The sequence below is a fragment of the Tupaia chinensis genome, unplaced genomic scaffold (assembly GCF_000334495.1).
Source record: "Tupaia chinensis unplaced genomic scaffold, TupChi_1.0 Scaffold139871_1, whole genome shotgun sequence".
Classification (NCBI taxonomy): domain Eukaryota; kingdom Metazoa; phylum Chordata; class Mammalia; order Scandentia; family Tupaiidae; genus Tupaia; species Tupaia belangeri.
Window position 1 is genome coordinate 1,682,432 of NW_006199750.1, and position 18,596 is coordinate 1,701,027.

Genomic DNA, 18,596 nt, shown 5'->3' on the forward strand with positions numbered 1-18,596 from the left:
AGTTCAGCACTAATGAGAGAGAATGCTATTGGCTTCCATGTAAAAGCTAAAATCAAAACTAATTGAAACTGATGTCAGTTTTGTTTTTATTTTCCTGAGCGCTTACTATATTTGGTAAACTGCTTCCTCTTTGACAACAGAGTGGTTTCAGTTTTGTATAAAGACTCATTATAAGCCACAATGTTTCCTAAGTATAAAATATGCAGCATTTTATTAACTCAATTTCCATCTTTTATAAATAGTCACGGATATGCTTACCAATTACTTTAAAGCCGGATTTAAATCTTGAGTATTTTTTTCTATGATCCGCTATATGTTATCCTGGAGATGTCTTATTGTGACTCCCTTACACAGTTTGGTCTACAACCATTTTATTTATTTATTTTGGGAGAGGCTTTTGCTATAGGGCGTGTGCGCTCGCCATAGAGACAGAGAGAGACAGAGAGACAGAAAGCGAGAAATCACCCCCCAGGAGGGAGGGCCACACCACAATCCCTTCTCCCCCATTCTCCTCTCATGATCTTGGGCACACACGCACACACGCCTGGCATGAGTTTAAGCCACCGGGTCTGGGACTTGAACCACAGTCGACTACATGGGAGTCCAGCAACACAGCCAGTACGCCAACTGCTGGTCTCATACAACCACTTTCTTAAAGCATACCTACAATGAGGATAAAAATAGCTGTTACTTGGTCCCCTATGTATTAAAAAAGCGAACACAAAAAGACATGAGCTGTAGATCATTATTAGATCTCTCTGATCATGCCGTAACATTTCAGAGTGGGACATTAAGGTTCTAGTCTCCTCCCATGAAAATTAGCAGGAAGGAGGCGGCTTTGGAGTTCCTTGTGAAGGCAAGGCAAAGGCAGGTGTGCCATGGACAGTATGGAGGTTGCATGAATGCGGTCTGACTTCAGGAACTGTCATACACGACTGCAGAAAGGATGTTTTTGAAAAACAGAATGGCATTGACAGGGCACCAATAAAACCGTGATGGTTTTCATATACACTGTCAACGTCTTTGCAAGTCATGCTCTGCTACTTCCTAACTCTAGAATGAAGCAAGTCGTCCCGTCGCTCTGCCTTGGTTTCTGTACAGATAGGGATAATGACAGGCTGTAAGTCACTACAGAGAGGTTGAGAGAATTACAGCGAAGTGCTTAGCACAGCGCCTGGCGACAGAGCGAGAGCTCGGCAAGTGAATGTCATTCCTGTCATTTCATTTCAATTGAGTTCTGAAGGGCATGAGGGGGCAGCCAGGTGGCATGGTGGTCAGCACACTGGATTCCACATAACCGACTTGGCCGTTCGAGTCCCAGATCCAACGACTTGAGAAACATGTCAAGTGCGTGTGCGTGCGTGCCCAAGATCCCAAGAGGAGAATGGAGGAGAAGGGACTGCAATGTGGCCATCCTCCCTGGGGAGTGATTTCTCACTTTCCCTCTCTGTCTTGGCCGAGCCTCTGGCAAAAATCTTTAAAAAGAAAAAAAGGCGTCCAGAACATTACCTCTAGAAATCTGGCATTGAAACTTTGACCTTGGCGATAGAAATCGGTAGAAAAGGGAAAGTAATCAAATTTACCAGTCCCTCTATTGGCATTTCTTGAGCATGGACTCTGTACCTAGTCATGCAGTCCTGTCCACCGGCCTTCCAGGAACTTTTCACAGTGCTCAGTTTACAAAGGGACAGGAATATATAGAGACGACAGAAATCTAAACATCCAAGGAACTGCTTGAGATGAATGACAACTCGAAGAACAGTTCAGAGAGGGCTCTCTGGTGGATGTTGCATGACAGACACAAAGAGGAGAGTCTAGACAGACAGACTGCTCCCCACACACTAGGAAACAAACTTGATTAGGCAGGATGGGGGTGGGGACCAGCAGATGGCATAAAGGTTACGTCACTGGAGTCCTATATGGTTGACTGAGGCTCGAGTCCTGGACACAGCAGTTTAAAACTAACACTGGGCGTGTGTGCATGCATCACCGAAATCCCAAGAGGAGAATAGAGGAGAAGAGATTGCAGCGTGGCCATTCCCCCTGGGGGGCAATTTCTCACTTTTGTCTCTCTGGCAAGTGCATGTGCCCAAACACATAAGGGTGTGAAGACAGACTTTTTCTTCTATTCCTCTAAGTAAAAGCCTGCTGGGGCAGGGATGGTTGTAGATGGTGTGGTGGCTGGGGCACTGGCCTCCCACACAGCCAACCACAGTTCAAGTCCCAGACCTGGTGACTTGCTTTCTGGCTTTTCCTTTCTCACGCTCATCAAATTAAAAAAGTAACAAATGGATTTAAATAAACAATTCTTTGGTGGGGAGGGAACCTGCCAAGGAAACTAGATAATAAGCATGTATTTGATGGAATCACTGAGTCACTGAATCATTGCAAAGTTTCCCTTCCCTCTTTTACTCCCTCCTCTTTTCCACAAATATTTATTAAATATTTACTATCCAGGAGGCAGTGTCTAAAGTACTAGAAAAAAATATATATTAAGATGAGGACTATACCTGGTTGGATTAGAGCAACTTTAGTGTAGAAAATCTGAGATCATCTCAGAGTAGGCCTTCACCTCATTTTTTTTTTTTTTAAGTGGATAGACTGTTTGGTCCCTACAGCTTAAAGATTTTACAGTTTCAAGACTGCATCTAGTTCACACATGGGCTACATGTTGGAGGTGCAGTCATATCAAGAGGATGCATCCAAAGCTCTGTCCTGAAGGCTTCCGCCGCTTAACATACATGGAATGAACACGTTTAGGGACCCCAACATTACTCAAGCATAGGGGTTTGAAAAACGAGTCTTCTAGACCTGCACATGCACTGTCAATTTTAAAACACCCTGGAATTTCGTCAGATGACAGAAAACAAAGACCAAAAAATGGATCTTGTTGGAAAAGGGAACACGAGAATAATTTAGAAGTAAATTGAGCCAAAAAAGCTACAACTAACCTCCACAAGGCAAAGCCAAGATTCATAAAAATGCAGACCTTTGGGTAAGTTACTCAACTTCTCGGATCTCCGTTTCTTCATCTGTAAAAGGGTGGTATTGCAGAGTACCTACCACAAAAGGTGAGGAGAACTGAAGGGTTAACGCAGGTAAAGCACTTAGGAGTGTCTGCGCAGGGTACAAGCTTCCTCTGCATTATTGTTACCGGAAAGCATCTCTCCAGTCTCTGGTTAGACAACGACATACTTTGCTGAAAGCCCTAAAGAGAGGGAGTCTGCGGGACCAGCAGTTAGCGTAATGGCTATGTCGCTGGACTCCCATGTAGTTGACCACGGTTCGAGTCCCGGACCCGGTGGCTTAAACTCATGCCGGGCGCATGTGCATGCGTGCCAAAGATCCTGAGAGGAGAATGGAGGAGAAGGGATTGCGACATGACCATCCCCTCTGCGGGATGATTTCTCACTTTCTGTCTCTCTGTCTCTCTCTGGCTTTCTGGCAAGCATACACGCCCTCTAGCCAAAACCTCTCCAAAAAAAGAAAAAAAAAAGAGGGAGTCTGCAGCAGTAATACAACAGAAGCACAAGCACGTAGCCATAGAACAGTGTGGGGACAGTGATCTACATGGATTTAAAACCCAAAAGGCAAAGTAGAGGTCGTGCTCTACGTGTTTAACTTTCTATGAAGAAAGGAGACGAACTATATTCTATATTGAATACAATTTTTGGTAACTTCCAATCACTTCACACTGCCCAAACGAAAGGTGATAGGAAAATAAAGAGGATGCTGGGGACACGGAATCTGGCAACATCAGAGGTCTGCTCGGCTTGCCTAAGTCACGACTGACTGGACGCAGTCCCTGTGGGCATGCCATTTCATCCAGCCTGGACGGTTCATTAGTCATAATTACTATAACTGTACAGCAGAGACTGCAGTTTGAGCTCATCATACATCTTTGATCAAGCTGCTTCAATTCTGCTTCATCAGCAGAGGAACTTACATTATTGGAGCTTTTTATTTTCCGATCGGTAATTAACACAGATTATGCTTTTTCATCAAAACACGCATTTGGTCTTGGCGTTTCACGGTGGAGGCCCAGACTGACCACCGTTTGACCTCTGATTTTTTTCAAACACACCTAAACACCATGATTCGTCAACTGCAACATAGAAGGTTACAGAGAAAATTAAACAAAAGGGAAGAACTGACCGGTGTTAAAAGCATAAGACGGCTGCACTTATCTAAATGGAGACTAACCGTATTTGCTGCAGCTTCTCATTAAACATTAAATTGCACAGCAGAAGAACACATCATACATATTTATTGTTTTTGCACCGTCACTTTCAAAAGGCTCATACCACAATTAGTGCTCCTCTCAAACTGGAAGCTACAGAAAGAGATTTCCCATGAAGCTCGAAGACCCAGTAGTGTCGATTGTTCGAGAAGGTTAAAGAACAGATGGATAATAGATTTCATTGAACGCAAAAGCAGAACGCTCACTTCAGAACGGAAAATGTTGCCCAACATGGTACATACGTAAAATACCAAAGGAAATTGATGTATCAGGATACTTTTTCTCCTCTAAGTTCTTGTGGAGAACAATAGGCCACTAACAGGCCTGTCGCACGATTTTTGTGTCGCACGATTTTCATGTGCGAAGTGTCCCCACTGTAGGCCACATGAACAATCATAATCGCCAGTTACATGTGGGCAGTGAGGCTGCAAAAATCCCAGAGTAATTAGTGTTGTCTGAATGCAATGACATCTGTGTTCTCATGGCTCTCGAGACCTGTCAGGCCAATAAGATGTATATGAAAAAATATGACAAGCATTGTAAATGCCCTTCTGAAAGGTCTTCGACTTTGGGGAGAAGCTCAAGAAATAACACATGTCATCTGCTTTTTGTAAGCAATATATTGAAGATTAAAAGATCTTAAAAGATCTTTTGAGCCATTCACTCTCTGTTTGCAAGCTGAAAGCACTTCCTCGGGATACAACGCAATGGTGTGGAGAAAAATCTGTTCTAAGTTTGCTTCTTTTTAAAACTTTCTTAAGGCATGGGGTTCTGTGCAGTGCAAGGTCTGTGTTCATTCCTGTGAGTGACAGGAGGCGACCTCTCTTATTACAGATCCTTGAATTCGTTCCACATTTTAATTCTAAAATGATACCTTAGTATTGGGAGTAAATGCCTCAGGACGATGTCTGCATTTTTCTAACAACAGAGACCACCAAATGATGGCCTTAAAAGTCTTTGTTTTAAGACACCCAGCGCTTTGGCTTCCTGTCCCTGCGCTGAGCCTCTCCTCCACGCAGCCGTATGTTTGAGCATGCACTTGCTCCAAGAAAGACATTAGTCATCATTAACAGCAGCCCTGACACCAAATCTAAGTGCCTCTCCACAATGACCAAGTGGCAATCATCTTTCTCTTACACTGTCACTGCTGATTAGGATTTTCTTTCATGAAAATTTAATTTGTCCCCCTTTCCACAGCTTTTCTTTCTTTTTTTTTTTTTTATCATTCCTGAAAAAACAATGTATTCAGGAAAGATTACCAATGAAGCGAAAGAAGCGCTTCCTATATTCATAATGAACGATACGGACGTTGCAAGACTCAATCCAACAGAAAGACAGATTAGGTCAATGATTAAGAAACAATGGAAGAAACAGGACGATTCCAAAAGGAGTCTTGCTTTAAGAACCTGTAAACCTTCGAAGGTGACTAATTCCAGGGCTCTGAATAAGATTTCCCTAAATATTACTTACAAAATCCCCAAGCTTAAGTAAAACTCAGACAACACTTCAGTAGGAGCCATCTCTTACTACAGTTCAGATGTGTATTTTCTAGGTCTTTGGAGGAAAAAAAAAAAAAAAGACAGGATAATTCGCACAAACATGTCATTGCCAACTTAAGAAAATATTTAAGCGTCTGTACCTTCAGTTTGAATTAACCTGCTGTTTAGTTTAAAAAAGGAGGAGTGGGGATTTTAGTTGCACTGGACAAATGAAAATGATTCATGTGGCCACGCAGGGTACGGACTCCACTGTCAGATGAAACTACGAACTGAAACTCTGGCTCTGTACAATATCACAGTGTTAAACAAGATATCATAGCGATAAGTTATTTAAGGAAGTTTCAAAAAACATTTACTTTCCTGTTTCATTTCAATTTGTTTAAAGTTTTTTTTTTGTTGTTTTTTTTTTTTTTTTAATGGAGGGAGAGAAAGGGATAGTTTGCAAGGATCCTGGTACAACCCAAACTCCCACTTCCAGTTATAAACATTATCTTCTCCTTATATTACTTATATAGTGCAACAAAATAGAGCCTGGTTTAAATTTAAAATATCTCAACATTATTTTAAATCCCTTTTAGAAGATGTATATTTTCGGCCAAACCCTGTTACACTTTTGTGTTTATGTGAACATAAATTGTATCTTCTGTAAACGTTAATATCCACAGGAAAGGTATTTTAAACTAGGTTTTTTTTCTTTTCTTTAATTTTATTTGTTTACTGTTATTCTTCAGTGTGACCAGAGAGAGACAGAGAGACAGAGAGAGGGAGAGAAAGGGAGAATGAGAAAGCAAGTCGCCTGGTCCAGGACTCAAACCAAGGTTGGCCATGTGAGATTCCAGTGCCTTAACCACCTCGCCTCCTACAGGCCCCACAGGAAAGATGTTTTAAAGCAAAAGTAAGCCTCGTTTCTTTTAACATTCAGAAGCAAACATAATTCATCAAATTTTAATCATTAAATGACCCTCCTATTCCGGCCTATTTTACTATGAAAATCATTTATTAAAATAAACAAAAAATTAAAAGTGGTCAGGTAGCAACTGCTTAGTTGCATTGACAAATACTATATCATTATTTTTTTTTTTCCTATTTAAAATTGGTCCGCAAGTAAAATACTGAAAAGAAAGTTATAAACTAAACTGAATTTTGAAAGGCAAGTTTCTAACTTCCGAACTTTTATAACAGGGACACTGCAGATTAAATAAGGCGTTCGTTTAAAATAGAAGCAAAATCGTATTAGAGTACAATCGTGCCTTCACTCTCCCTGCAGAACACGACTACAAATGATCGGCCCATTTCTGTCTTTATTTAACTAAGCCAATATGCTTCGGACATTCTCAAATGCATCAAAGTCAATTCTGGTTTTCCAGAGCTGCACACACGCGCCCAAATCAAAACTTCACCAAGTTGCAACGGTGTCATTACCGACGCCACTGCTGGGTCCTCGCACGTGTTCGAGCGGAGAAGTTGAGCCCTGTAACTTCCACCCCTCAACTTAAACCTCCAAGTCACTTGTCAGTTAAAGGTTGGGCGATTTATTGACCGCCTCTGGATGCATACTGTCAGGGCTGAAGGAAATATGAGGGAGGGTTGTCGCTACTGTTCTGGAGCTCATTGATAATGACATACCTGCCTCTGTCACCCATTACCCATACTACAAACTACTTAGACCTAACTGAAAAATCAATAGCCTACTTGCAGTGGTTCCTGTGGCTGCCTCCTTTGATTGTCAGCTCCTGTCTAGGGTCAGCACTTACATGAAAGGGGCTGTGACTGCCTGATGCTTTCAGGACAACCTAACGATATGAAACTAGCCAACAGAACAGTAAATTCTGTCTCCCTGCCCTCCTCATCAATTAGGCTTTGACTAGGCTTGCCTGTAGAAACCTGACCTTTTAAGTTTAGGTGAATATGGACTAGCTGAACACACCATTGCCCTCAGCACTGAGCCAGGAAATCTACTGACAGGTTAAACAAAACAGAAGGTTGTAACTGTCATAATTTGCATTGCACTTTCACGCCAACAAGGGTGTTATCAGTAGGGGCAAGCCCTGGAACACACAACTCCAGCACCCTTAAGCCACGCTACTCATAAATTTTCAAGTGAAGTAAGATAAAACATAAATTCACAAATAGCAATGCATTTCTCATCGCCCAGTCTTCTAGGTGTGCCCTCTGCAAACCCACGGGGTGTCCACCAACAACCCTCTCGGTGTTCACCTGGCACTGCTTGTGTGGTAACGAGGGATTTCCAATGAAATAGCAGAAGAGGGAGGGGGAAAAAAAAAAAAGCTATGCCAACTTAACAGCTATTTTAGAGGAAATTTATAACACCGTAGACAGACTGATTGATCTGTATCTCAAAGGGAGAACGATAAGATCACAATATGTTATCTTTCCTTGCTTCACTTTCCTCCCTCTAAAAATATCCACAAGCCTAGAAAAATAATCAGCTACCACATAAGTGAAAGAAGGTGTTGAAATCGTTTCCTACCATGCTACTCTGACACAGCATCTTTTACAGTTTGAGGGAAAACTAAGAACATCTGTAAAATAAGAGATGTTAACACGTTTATGCCTGTCAGATCTTCTGATGAAAACAAGCGAAAAATATGTAAAAGAAAAAAAAGTAGGATAAAACTTTCATTTCTTTAGTGGCTCGTGTCCTAAGAAGCACTTCCCTGCTTGGACCTCTCTTTTAACACGATATAAACTTGATAATATCACAGTTGCTTAAAGCAATGTCAATTCTCCAAAGATAAAAATGGATTGTTTCTTTTTTTAAAAAAAGTTAACTGTAGGCCAGCTGGTGGCTTGGTGGTTAAAGGCACTGGATTCCCACAAGGCTGACCATGGTTTGAGTTCCCAACCTGGCAGCTTGCTTTCTCGCTGTCCCCTTCTCTCTCTCTCTCTCTCTCTCTCTGGTCAAATGAAATAATAATAATAAAAATAATATAATAACAACAACAAATAGAATTAAATAATTTTTTAAAAAGTTAACTAAACACTTGAAGTTTCTTTGATTTCAAAACTAGTATTTAAAGATAATCACTTTTAATGAAAATGTGCAAGATAGTGACAACCCAGTCAACATTTTTTTTTTTTTTGGAGAGGTTTTCACTAAAGGGCGCGTGTACTCACCAGACAGACAGAGAGAGACATAGAGACAGAAAGCAAGAAATCACCCCCCAGGGGGGAATGGCCACGCCATAATCCCTTCTCCTCCATTCTCCTCTCGGGATCTTGGGCACACACGCACACGTACCTGGCGTGAGTTTCCAACCACCAGGTCTGGGACGTGAACCTCGGTCGACTACGTGGGAGTCCAGCAACATAGTCATTATGCTAACTGCTGGTTCCCAACCCAGTCAACATTTTAAGGAAAAATATTATACTCGATAATCTTATTTATACCTTTAAACACGTAATATTTTTAAATGTCTACAGAAATACACAGTGTTTCTGTTTTCATAGTTTTATCACCCAGCTCCTAACAAACGGTAACTATCATAGTCTCCAAATGTCTTCCAAGTTGTTAATTTGCTGTCCCTTACAGTCTTCAATCTCAATGTGTAACTTCTTCCTTAAATCTAAAACATCTGTAACCTATTTTTTATCTATAATTTTTCATGGTAAACACTTTCACATACCTACCTTAGAGCACTTCTAAAAATCTAAACTTCTGCAGGAAGATTTCTGATTGAAATAAACTAAGAAGGATGCCAACAATAACTTTAGTCATGTTCCACTAGAGCATTCTAGACTTTTGCATCTAGAAGAGCAAGAAGAGATTACCTTGTCCAGACCCTCATTTAACGATTGTAAAACTAATGGGCAGTCACATGATCACAGTCATTCGAATAGCCAGGGCAGGGCTTTCTGTTTTCCAGGCTGACGTTCTTACACACTCTCCCTTTTTAATAATCTATCCAGGTAAGTTCCCTTTTAAAAAAATCTGTCCAGGTAAATGAAAACCTTATATTTCTAAATAGACATAGGTTTTTATCATTCTTTAAGTTTTCTATAGGATATACACATTTGCTAGAGAGAGAGAGAGAGAGAAAGCAAGAGAGAGCCTCCCCCCCAAAGAGGGATGGCCAGCTGTAATCCCTTCTCCTCCCAGGATTTTGGGCATACACGGGGTGCAATCAACCACGGGCACCCACCCAGCATGTCCTTCAAGGCACAGGTCCAGGACTCAAACCCTGTAGTTGGCCGTGTGGGATCCATCTGCCCCTGCACCAATGGCTGGCCCCGTATCATTCATTTTTAATTGGTATTCTATTTTATAGAAACTTTGGACTAATCTGAAGAAAAGATGAGATGATTCGTAGAGCACGTAACCATAGAGTTACTATAGAAAAACAACTACTAGTAAAGAAACCTGGTTAAGCACAGTGGGGACCCTTTCTGACCTAAGACGATGATTAACTACGCGTCTGGTAGCTGCTCAGGCCCTGCGAGTGTGCCTAGCTGATAGCGAAGTGAAAAGGCATGGGTAGTGTCTAGGCCCAGCAAGCAAATCACTGGGAAGCAGTCCTCACGATAGATCAAAGATCTCCTACTCTATCTAGATGGATTTAAACCGAATAGCCCAGATTTTGTCTACAGACAAAACCAGTGAGAAAATAAGAGGACGGCTCTTTAGGATTCAAAGAAAAGGAAAATGCAGAAAAGAAACAGACTGGCAGACCTTTGATATCCAAAGGCCAAGTCAGCTGTTTTATATCCTAGCTTCCCTAGCTTTGGTAGAAGAAAAATGTCCGTTCCTTAGATCACCAAATATTATTTCATTTGTACTACACAGATGTCTTTTCTTCATAGATTATAGCCAATGGAGAAGTTTTTCGTTGTTATTTAAGTATTAAAAGGATGGGGCCAGTAGCTGGCATGGTGATTAAGGTACTGGACTCCCACATGGCTGACCGTGGTTCAAGTCCTGCATCTGGCAGCTTGCTTTCTCACTCTCCTTCTCTCTCTCTGATCAAATTAAATAGTAATAATAATAAATAAATACAATTAAATAAATTATTTTTAAAAAAGGAATCAGAGAACACTATCAGCACATCACTTCAACTTTAATTCACAGGATTTCAAGGATGAAACTGACTAGATTTTCCACATTTTCATTACAAGTAGCACAAAGTCCGCAAAACATTTCCTGTAATTGTAGCATAATTTTGATATCAAATTCTTACTACACTGAGGGGAGGTCTTCATCAAGTTTGTCGAAAAGTCTATTTTGAAGAAACTGTGGATCTCAAAATTTTAACACCAAAATAAAATGTACTTTAATTCCATTTTTTTTCCGAGCTTTTTGAAATCCCTTGTAAATTAGTGCCATAAAACCCAAGATGTTTTTAAATAAACTAAGATGTTTAATGTAGCTAGTTTTCCTACAGCATAACAAAGACCTACCCTTAAGACATGTTCAACTCAAAATTTTAAACATAGGTTCACAAAATTTTAAACATAGGTCTCAAATGACCTGAGAGAAACATAGAATAGAATGCCAAGTCTTAGTTTTAATCTAGGTATAATTCTGTACTAGCTTAATCTACATCCTCAGTCTCATAAATCTGTCTCACGAATGTCAGGCGCTAATGATGGGAGAAACGCAGACACGTGAGTGGGAGTGGCTTTATGATCCCAAGAAACACCGTCCACATGATGTGAGTCAACAGGATTATCTTCATAAACCAAAGATATCACAAATTCTTTAAATCAAAAAATCAGCTTTTGATGTTCTTTGGCATTAAATTCATTACTGACCAAGTTTAGTCATCATGCCTGTTTTCTGAAAGTGGTTATTAAAGACAGGCAAAATTTGATTCTCTAGGTGGAAGAGAGTCAAAGAATAATCCACGGGAGGGGGGGGGCGCTAGCAGGTGGCATCGTGGTTTGGATGTTGTACTCCCACGTGGTTGACTGTGGTTCGAGTCCCAGACCTGTTGGCTTGCTTTCTCATTCTTCCTTTCTCTCTCTCTCTCTCTCTTTCTCTCTCTCTCTCTGTCTCTCCCTGGTCAAATTGAAGAATGAAAATAAATAAACGAAATTTTTAAAATAATAATAATCCATGTTATGTAATCAATCCTTAAATAGCTAGAGTTGACACTATTAGATGCTCCTTTTCATTTGAAGAGTATAGTAAGTCATAAATCCTGAAGTTATCTGGCAGATAAAATTTAATATGTACTAGTTATAGCATATTACTAATTCTGACTGTTTGTCAAAAAAACGAGAGAGAGAGAGAGAAAGGGAGAGAAGAAAGGGAGGAGGGAGGGGAAGAGGGATAAGAAAGAAGAGGAGAGAGGAAAACAGGAGAAATTTTATTTGTTCTAACTTTTTGAATACCTGCTTAACTGTATACAGAAATAAAAGAATAATTACTACAACTTGAAAAAATGTGTACATTTAAAATGAGAAAAAAGCTAAACGGCTTCTTGGTAAGGCCAAAAGACACATAGCAACGTAAGTAACAGCAAATTCAGTGAAATACATTCTGCAGAATACTTGCTGAATTAACTTGGATGTTCTTAACATTTTATGTCCTAGCTCACTAATACAATGGTGTTTACTTTCCCATCAGGCTAAAAGCTGTTTATTTTCATTCTCCTGAGGACAAGTTCTTCACTCTGTCATTGTACATGCTGGTAAGATCAAATTATGTACAGTTTAATAAAGTACTCATTTATACAGTTGTTATTCAACTTGGGAAAAACCTAGACGCACTATATTCTCAATTTTCTCAGTCTACTCAGTAATACAAGAATTATACTTGTAAAAGTCTAATAAGAACAAACACCACTTATCATATATATTATGAAGATAATACAAACACATTTTACAAGCCCATGAAACCAATACAGTCAAAAGTACATAATCGCATTTTATTTTTCACTAGTTTGATAGGCGTAGTATGCAAAGTTAGAGCAACTGCTTTCACCTGACATAACATTACGTTTAAACTGTTCCAACGAGAACAATTCCCTTGGGTTGCCAATCAAAGAGATTACAAGATTTTTTTTTAAATGGTATTATGTCAGAGAGAGGGAAAAAACTTGTTTCAATAGTGCTTTTGACTATTTAAAATTATTAATAAGCACCACTGTCAACTGTTCAAGGCAAAGATTCAACCAGTGGCTATTCTAGATTGATTGCCGAGCAATAATTATCAATAGCTTAGAGTTGAACTCTATGATACTTCAGAGTTTTAGAAAATGAGATCATTTGACAGAGAATAAAAGAGAATGTAGTTTCACTTTAACTTTTAATGTGGTGATAGTATAATCGTGATAAGGGTTGTTAAATCTCCTTACATATTTTTAAATATAATTTCTGTAATAAAATTTCATTAACTAATCCACTTACATGGGTTACTTTTCTGTTTTAACTAAAACCAATTTTTAAATTCAGAGAATGTAATGGTGTTTTATTTCCTTGTTTCTAACCTGACCAAATGTGTATATATTCTTTTTTTAATAATTGAGCATTTCTATACCTATGTCGAATGATTAAGTATATAAGAACTTAGCAACCAACACAAAGTTTTCAAAGTTGGATTTTGGAGTGAAAACGGGTAACCAGGTGGTCCTTTGTTTTTCAGAAAGTATAACTCCTTCAGACAGATTTTTCTAAGTCAATACTGATTGTTTTCTGAATGCTTCTAAAAAATCTTTCTAGAAAACAAAATCGTCAACTCTTTAGACTCTTTGATAAAGAGTCTTGAAATATTACGTACTGTTTCTACAGTAAATCGGATTATAGATACCTTGAAAGACTCACTGATCTGAAACAAGTAAAAAAAAAAAAATACACTGAAGTTAAAGTCAGTAAACACATTTCTAAGTAAAGATCACCAAAAACTAAAACAGTTTCCGGATTCTGTGTTCTCTGGAAACATAAACAGGATTATAGCTGTCAGATGTACAGAAGCCCGGACTCCGGCCACTAGTTTGGTTTTGCTGCTGAGAAACACAAGAACTACTGGATCATTTCTTTTCAAATCCATACATTCCCTGCAGCACCAGCTCCATCAGCAGAGCAGGAACGGGCCAAAATGACAGGCAAGGGCATTAGTTTGTATTTTTTCTTCTCTCTCTCATACTGTTTTCCTATAAATGGAAGACAGGATTCTTTCTGAAAGCATTTAAACTAAGTGAGGTAAGTCAGTGCTCAAGGAAAATACAACTGAATTCTCTATGTGAGGAAGTTTCACAGCTGGGTTATTTACTTTTTCTTTTTTTCCATGAAAATTCGGAGAAACTCAAATACTGTATTATTCTGAGAATAAAATATCAGGTTAGCATTCTAGCTTAAGGGGCCACTATTTTTCAATGAGAAATATTGTACTTTCAGTTTTTAAGTATTCTGAAAATTCTTCATCTTCTATTAGGACAGATACCCAGTGTGACTTCTAACTTTAAATGTGAAAGGTCCTCAAATAAAATATACCATCTGTTACAAAATACATTGATACAAGTAGTTATATATCTTTCATTTCCTAGTTCCTGTACTCATAAGGGTTCCAGTGAAAGAGGAAATTTAATTAATAATTAAAAGCTCCTTTCAACGTGGTCATGTAAAACCAAGATGTAAGGGAGTAACCTGACGCCTGGTCTGGACCTTAAACATTCACACTTCTCCCCAAACTAGTGGTCATTGTTACAACCTAGCTCAATTTTTCAAAAAGAACTGGGAACATTTCTGACTCGGGTTTTTCAACATAGACACATTTTATAGTAACTAGAACCATGCCCATCTCGGTATTATCATCTATGTTCTTATAAAAACGCCTCGAACGAACGTAAGGATGATGAAGCTACAGGCTAGAGAAGCCTGAAGGTTCTGAGTTAACTCACAACCCAAAGCCCACCCTGCATGGCCTTCTGCCTTCGGGAATGCCTCGCAGCCAGCCCAACGCCATGGCTCTGGGCAGAAGCGCGCTGACGTTGGCACAGCCTAAACCAAACAAACAAGATGTTTAACAGTCAAATAAAATGTCCTGCAGCCTCCCTAATGAATTTGTCAAGGACCATCAGATTTCGCTCCCCCTCCTCTGCCTCATTAACTCAAGTATGATGAGACGGATTATAACAAGAGAATACAGATCAATCGGTCTGAAGACTTGAAGTGGCTTTTTCAGCCTCCGGAGTTTCTTTCTCTCCTTCGGTCTCCTTTAATAGAAGGCGCTATCTCCTGCAGAAGGGGCTGCCACTTCGTTTTAATACACCATCAAGGAGCTGCTGATGGACTTCTATACTAACATACATAAAAGCAGAGGTGACAGGGGCTCTTCAGTGACAGCCTCCTCGGATACCGTTTCCCCCTTCAATTATTCACCCTAGGAAGGAGGACCCGCAAAGGCGCAGCTGAAGCTGCTGGGAGCAGGGGCGGCCCGGGAGGGCCCGGGAGGGCCCGGTGGGGGAGGGGGAGGAAGGAACTAGCGAGGGCGCATTATTTGCTGGAAGTGTTTAAGTTTATTGCTCCAATGATGTTTCTAATTAGTACCGCGGCCATAAATTAAAGTCGCCTTTGTTTAACTGATTTATTATTTACTAGGGCATCTACGTTGGACGGGGAAAATTGGTAATGAATTGTTTCTAAATCAAAACATTTGTGATGTTTTATCATCCTTCTCCGTATTGTCAAGGTGGGAGTAAAAAAACCCGCTGGGACAGGGGTGAGACAAAACTTGGTCTGGCTAGGCGGAGCCGGGAGCAGAGGGGCCGCGGGGTGTCCGGCCAGGGGTGGCCGAAGCCGGTTAGCCTGGGCGGCCCGTCCCGGTTAGGGAGCGCCCACCGCGGCCCGGGCGGCGCCGCACGGGAGCCTCGGGGACCGACTCAGGCTGTTTGCAAACACGCACTCCCGGAGCGTCGTAGGCCTCAGCCACTCACGACCCAGAGGGGACGGTGATCCGCCAGGCTGGGGGTCGGGGAGGGAAAGCTCGGCGCCCTCCACCCGCCCGCAGTCTCCGCCCAGCAAGCGCCCTCGGGAGCAGCGGCTGCGGGTCCTCCGCCCGCGGGCCACGCAGCTCTGCGCACAAACGCGCCTCTGCCCAGGGCGCCGATGTGGCCTCCCGGGGAGCAGCCGGGTCACCCCGGGTGTGGGCTTCCCGCACGCGCGGACTCCGAAGGCGCTGCGGCTCGTCCGGATCGTTCAGCAGCGAAGCATTCGGGAGGGAAGCCGCTGTCCCTGAGGCTGGAGCCTCAGCTGCCGCGGGTCCCTGCCACTCCGGAGAAGTTGCCTGAGCTCAGAGTTTGCGTACCCTAACTAACTCCCCACTGCTCTCCTCGTTCCTCGCCACTGAAGACAGACCCTAAACGATAAGACCTACTCGATTAAAACACACACAAACACACGCACGACTACCTATGAATATATATGTATGTTCTTTAGAAAGAGACCTATTGCAACGACAGTGCAGAGGTGACAAGTGGCCAGTGGTCCGCACCAGATCTGTAGCAAAGAACCAAAGGTCCAACTGCCTGACGCCAAGTGGAAGGAGAGAAATGAACTGACCCTACGCAACTGAATTCAGGTTCACCTGGCAGGAGTTTAAAAGGGCCAAGTCAAGCCCTCCCGGGGTTTTGCACAAGTCGCAACACCGGGGTTTGGCAAAACGAAGTCTTCGCCCTAAGGGCTTCACAGACTTTAATTTTTACCTGATAACCCAGGGCTAGAATAGAACCTCCTAACCAAAAACTAAAAACAACCCTATCTACCTGACTTGAGTGAAAAAGACTCAGAATCCAGACACCTTAGGTTCTAACACAAGCCTTCCATACACAATGGTAACAGCTTTTTTCTTTTTCGCCCAGAACCTGCAGGCTACCCTGGGTCCAGCTTATTAAGGATAATACATACACCAAGAGAACACGCGTGCATTTCATTGAAATGCCAAGGGAGGAGTGAAGCTGTCTGTGTAATCAATAACAGGACAGTTATAGATTTTTGTAGCAGCGAAGTCTTTTAAAGAGTCAATTATGAAAATAAAATCATTTTACAATGAAGCTCCACTACCTGAGAATATATTCAAAACTAGACTTACAATAGGAACCGTGGAAAACAACTTTAAATCAGGCTCACACTTAGTCCCTTCATTTTCATCTGGTCTGAGACCATCTCGGTATCGTCCTTCAGTTTCAAAGTGGACCTTTCTAAATGCTACCAGACAAACATTCACACCACTGCTCACAACTTAGATATTTTCTCTGGAGTAAATGGTGAATTCTCGAAACCATAACATAATGGCATTAAATGTATCCGAGTCTTAATTAGGAAATAATTATCAAAGAAGGGTGCTTGGACTGGCTTTCTTCCCCCATTTTTTTTTTCAGCAGCACATAAAATTACTAAAAAGAGATTCAGAATCATAAATCCTCACCCTCCTTCCACTCCACCCTCCACTGGAGCACAAATACGGCAGTCGCCCTGGCTCTTGGTAACAATGGGAGGGGAGGGGAGAAGAAAGGAAGACTTCACAGGGGAGAGAGAAGAGGGAGGGGAAAAAAAAAAAAAAAGAAAAAAGAAAACCTGGGCAAATTAGGTCCTTTCCCAGATTCTCCCTCCTCCCATTTGCTCTCAATCCAAAGTCATTCTGCTAGCGCGTGCACCTTCTTCTGCACCCTGAGAACCCAAGGGGAGGAAGTCAACCTTGCTGAACCACTGCTAAGCTCCCTTTCGCATCCCAGCCATCTCCACGACAGTCCCTTCCATACAGACTCTCTTTTCTTTGCAACTGATAAGAGGAGGGTAAAGAAGAGGGGGCTGTAAACGGGAGCGCGCTCTGGACTCCCGCTATCTCCTCCTCGCTCACTTCTCGGTACCCCTTCTTTATCAAGTGCAGCGGTGGCAGCTACCGTTCGCCCAGCGCGCCTGTCTTCTCTCTGGGATTGGCTACAGCACTGACAGCTCGCCTAGCGATTGTAGGAGCCGAAGCTCCACCCCCCTCAGGAAGGCCCTGGGACCATTCATAAACTAAATAACTCCAGGAAACGGCGAGGCAGAGAGAGAGAGAGAGAGAGAGAGAGAGAGAGATTTTGAAATTGGGAGGGGAGGGGAAGAGAGAAAAACAGAGAGAGAGGAAGAGAGAGAGACACACACAGAGATAGAGACAGAGACAGACGTCGGAGGGGAGGAGGGAGAGACGACTTAGAAAGTGGGATCTGCACAGGCGACCTGAGGAGGAGGAGAAGAAAAACCCTGAATCCTTAAAACGACACCCCAGATGCAACGCAAGCAACGACTTCGTCACACTGAAACCCATGTTGTGAAGGCCAAAAGTATAAATTACGAAGCAGAAATGAATATCAAACAACTTCCAGCGGTTTACACCTAGAGAAAGGCAACCAGAACCCACTGCGAACACACCGGCCAAATCCGAACAACGCCTCCAGCAGGAAAAGAGAAAACCCGAGGCAACGCGAGCCCGGAGAAGAGCCGTGACCGACTCGCGACTCGCTGAGCCCGAGGGGCGGCCGCAGACCTCGGAGCGCGCGGCCCGAGTTGCACTTCGCGGCCCCGCGGACAGCAATTACGCCCTCACCTTCCATCCGGGAGGGCAGGAAGGCGCTGGCGGAGCCCAGGGGTCCTAGCAGCTGCGAGTGAAGTTTGAAGAATGAGCCACTGCATGTTTCGCTTTTATTTTTAAATTTACTTTGGCACTTAAAAGACCTCATTTCCAGATTTCTGGGAATCTCGGCTGCAGACATCCAAGCCTGACCTCCTGGTAACCTGAATTTTTCTCTCCACTCCTTCCCCACCCCCCTGCCTCGCCCCCCGCGTCCCTTACGCACACGGTCATCTTTATTTTACACGTCAAGAGAAAGCCAAAAAGTACCGGCAGGTACTTTTATTTT

General features: G+C 42.1%; 1 protein-coding gene across 1 annotated transcript in view; it reads right to left on the minus strand.

Moving 5' to 3' along the window:
* The window catches only part of LOC102499849 (lipopolysaccharide-responsive and beige-like anchor protein), a 358,799-nt gene that overhangs the window by 322,507 nt on the left and 17,696 nt on the right, over positions 1-18,596 (minus strand). The gene's annotated exons all lie outside the window — the stretch shown is intronic.